The following is a 3880-nucleotide window of genomic DNA, read 5'->3' on the forward strand; positions in this document are numbered from 1 at the left end:
GAGAGAAGGAGGGAGGGAGGGAGAGGGGGAAGGAAAGAGGGATGGAGGGAGAGAAGAAGGGAGGGAGATAAGAAGAAGGAGAGGAGGAGAGGGGAGATGAGGAAAGAAGAGTGGAGAGGAGAGCAGAGGAGAGGAGGATAGGGCAGAGGAGAGGAGGGGAGAGGAGAGGAGAAGGGAAGAGAGGAGGGGAGGGGAGAGCAGAAGAGAGGAGAGCAGAGGAGAGGGAGACATTGGCCATTCATTGCCATTCATTGCCATTCCAGGCATGCAGTAAGCATAAGAAATGAGCAGAATTCTGGTGGGTTATGGAAAACCTGACATTCATTAGATTTGACAAGGCAGAAGTCAATGAGCACCCCATTATTAGTCTAATTTAGAATTCTATTTTGTGGAAAGCAGTAATGGAGTAGTTGATCAGATTGTTAACTTTGTCCAGCGGGATAAAGTGTCCATTGAAACAAAACTTGGAGTCTTGTTGCTAATGTTTCAAAGTGGACATAGGAAAGCAGCTTAGCTTAGAATGGAGAACTTTGCTCAGATTTTCTTATGAACTCTATGAAATAATCGATTGTCTTTGGGACTGAAATAGCTGAGAACAAAGTTTACCAGATTCTTTTCTCCTGCAGATTTCCAAATCATAACATCTGTCAAAATAATCGATGTGTGATGTCTTTTCGGTGGGCTTCCATTCAGAAGTGAAAAGAACATGGAAGCCTGGATTAGCTGTAGGGTAGGAGTTCCAGGCACCTTTCATTGACCCACTCACGCTGTCGGAAACAGCCTTCCAGCGTCAGTGTCTAAGTGGGGTACCACATAACAACTCAATTTCCCCACCCATCCATCCTCTCTACTTCTATCCTTGCTCCTTCTTTTCTCTAAACTTAATTAGATCCCATTGCACTCCAAGGAATAGACAAGAGGTCAATTCAAAAAAGAGGGGACTTTATCACAAAATGTTTGAAAAACTGAATATATTTAGGCAGAAGTCCCTATGAGAAGTAACTTAGAGGTCGTTACCAGTCGGCCAAAGATAGTTTTAGTATGGGATGAATGTATCAATATAGGCAGGCTTGCCCGAGGTCCCAGTTCAGGCATACTTAATATCTACAGAAGCTTCAGCAGCTGTGTGATGTGTCCGTGTTCAGTTCTGGCCCTCACTAAACAAACTGATGATATAAAAAACATTTCAGTAAAATGCAGATACAGGAATTTTAATTGGAGATTGGATATACATGTACGTATGGACTTTGATCATATTTCTCCCATCCCCATCCAGTTAACCCCATCATCCTTCACAAGTCCCCATCTTATGTCTCACTTTCATATCTTTTTTTGGTGGCCCACTGTATTTAATTAGCTTGCTTGAACAGTGTAAATGGGTTTCTTTACTCGGGCAAGAACAACTTCAATGACTGCCACTGGAGAATGTGGCTCCCCTTCCCCCAGTGTCTATTAACCAAGGGAAAAATGGGCTATGGGCCCATCTTTCACTCTCATTCAAAAAGGAATGAGGATGGACCCAGTCTTGTTCAAGTAGCCACTGCTGCTGTTTATGAGTTCATGGGCACAACAGCCATGACACATCCAGAAAGCAGATTTTTCACTTCTTCGCATTCTCTAGTTCTTGCATTCGCTCGCCTGTCTTCCATGCTGTTCTTTGACCCTTGAGGGGAGAAACATAGATATCCTGTTTAGGGCATAGCATTCAGCTGTTTCTTATTCTCAGGTTGTTGAGAAACTTTGAGTCTCCGCATTAACTGTTGCCCAGTACAAACAAGCTCTTCTGGCTACATACTAACCTACTCCATAAGACCCTGAGGAAAGGCCATAAACATCTCTGTTCAGGAAACCCTCAAGGCAGACAGTGGTATAGGAGGTGGGAACATCTTTGAAAAGCACTTTGATGAATGCCCAGTGTGGTCCAGAGCTGTAGCTATAAGGTACTGCAGCTAGAGTCTGCCACTTAAAAAAGGATGAGCAAGCTCCTTTTAAGTGAGAAGTGTCTGAGACTTGGGAATCATTTTATTAGCACAACATATACTAGCCTATCTTGACTAATTCAGAGAATAACCCATCTTTACAGCCAAGGGACCCCAGGATCCATCAACTATAAACAATGATGTCCTGGGTTAGAGGATTCTAGAATGTGGAAAAATAAGGAGATAAAGTAGCAAGTTTGGCTACATTTAGGAAAAGACATCTGACAGTGACAGATAGATGGTCGGAACCATGACATCACTGTTGGTAGTCGATGGCTCCCAAGTCCCCTTGGCTGTAAGGATGTGTTTATTCACTGAATTAGTCGGGAACATCTGTTTTATATTGTGCTAATAAAATGATTCCCGGGTCTCAGACACTTCTCACTTGAAACTTTACTTCTCATTGTGCAGTCTGTCCTGGATTGAGTGACTCTCTAGAGGGTATCCACGATACTGTGACTCAGAGACTGAGGCTTCATTCCAGAAATGACACATTACCCACTCCCATATCCCACTGAGCAGAGCTAGTCATCTGGCACCATTCAACTATAGGGGGCTCAAGAAAAGACTGGGTCAAGTGGGCACCTGTAAGCACCACTTTTCCTGCAGTGCCTTGGAAGGGTCTCACTTGACTCAGATGAGTGAATGAGCAGAAATCTGACCTCCAGTGTCGCCCTGTTCTAGTGTTCTAGATCATAGTACCACACTCAACTTCTGGACTCAAGTTCAAAACCAGAAACTTAATGAAGAGAAAATACATACACTGGCAGAAAGCCCACACAAACTACCCAAGTACCCTCTCAGAATCGAAGCTACCGCCATAGGTGGTCAGGGGAGAGTGACTGTATGTCACTTTGCTTGATGTGCATGATGCCTAACTGCCATCTAGATGTCTGTGCTTATATGCATAATTTGTGCTGCTCTCAGCCTTGGTTAGAAGAGCTGTAGTGAGTAACAGTCAACACAGAGACTTGCAGCTGCTCGAGCTGAAAATAAGGGACTGCTGAGTGCTATGCCCTTAAACAGGATATCTGTGTCTCTCCCCTCAAGGCTGAAAGAACAGCATGGAAGATGGGAGAACGAATGCAAGAACTAGAGAATGCGAAGAAGTGAAAAATCTGCTTTCTGGATGTGTGATGGCTGGTGTGCTCATGAACTCATAAACAGCAGCAGTGGCTACTTGTACAAGACTGGGTCCATCCACATTCCTTTTTGAATGAGAGTGAAAGATGGGCCCATAGCCCATTTTTCCCTTGGTTAATAGATACTGGGGGAAGGGGAGTCATATTCTCCAGTCGTAGAGTCACTGAAGTTGTTCGAAGTAAAGAAGCCCCATCCATATTGGCAAGCCAGCTAATTGAATGCAGTGGACCACCAAGAAAAGATGTGAAAGTGAGACATAAGATGGGGACTTGTGAAGGATGAAGGGTTTGGCTGGATGGGGATGGGAGAAATATGATCGAAGTAGATTACATGTATGTATGAAATCATGAAAGAACTTTTCCTTCTAAAAAGAAACTAAGGGGCCTCTGGCATCTACTTTCTGGCAAAGATGAATGACTAAATATAAATACATATTGGACATCAGGTCTGAAGTGATGCCAAATCTAGGATACCCAGACCACCAGAGTGATAGAACACTCATGTGAACACTGATGGCAGGAATGAATAAACAGAATTTTCATTCCTATCTCTTAATGTTCCTAGACCATTGTCTTAATTAATAGAAAAAATGTTCTCATGAAAACTTTTGACAGAAATGGAGAGAGCATAGTGAGTAAAGACAGGATGACTATGATTTCATCGTCATAATAAAACAGAAGCTTCAGCCTAAGACTATCAAAGAAATGGGTGCCACCATCAAACACCTGGGGAAATGCAGGGGTCACAATACCCATCCT

Source organism: Mastomys coucha, unplaced genomic scaffold, assembly GCF_008632895.1.
Source record: "Mastomys coucha isolate ucsf_1 unplaced genomic scaffold, UCSF_Mcou_1 pScaffold23, whole genome shotgun sequence".
NCBI lineage: Eukaryota > Metazoa > Chordata > Mammalia > Rodentia > Muridae > Mastomys > Mastomys coucha.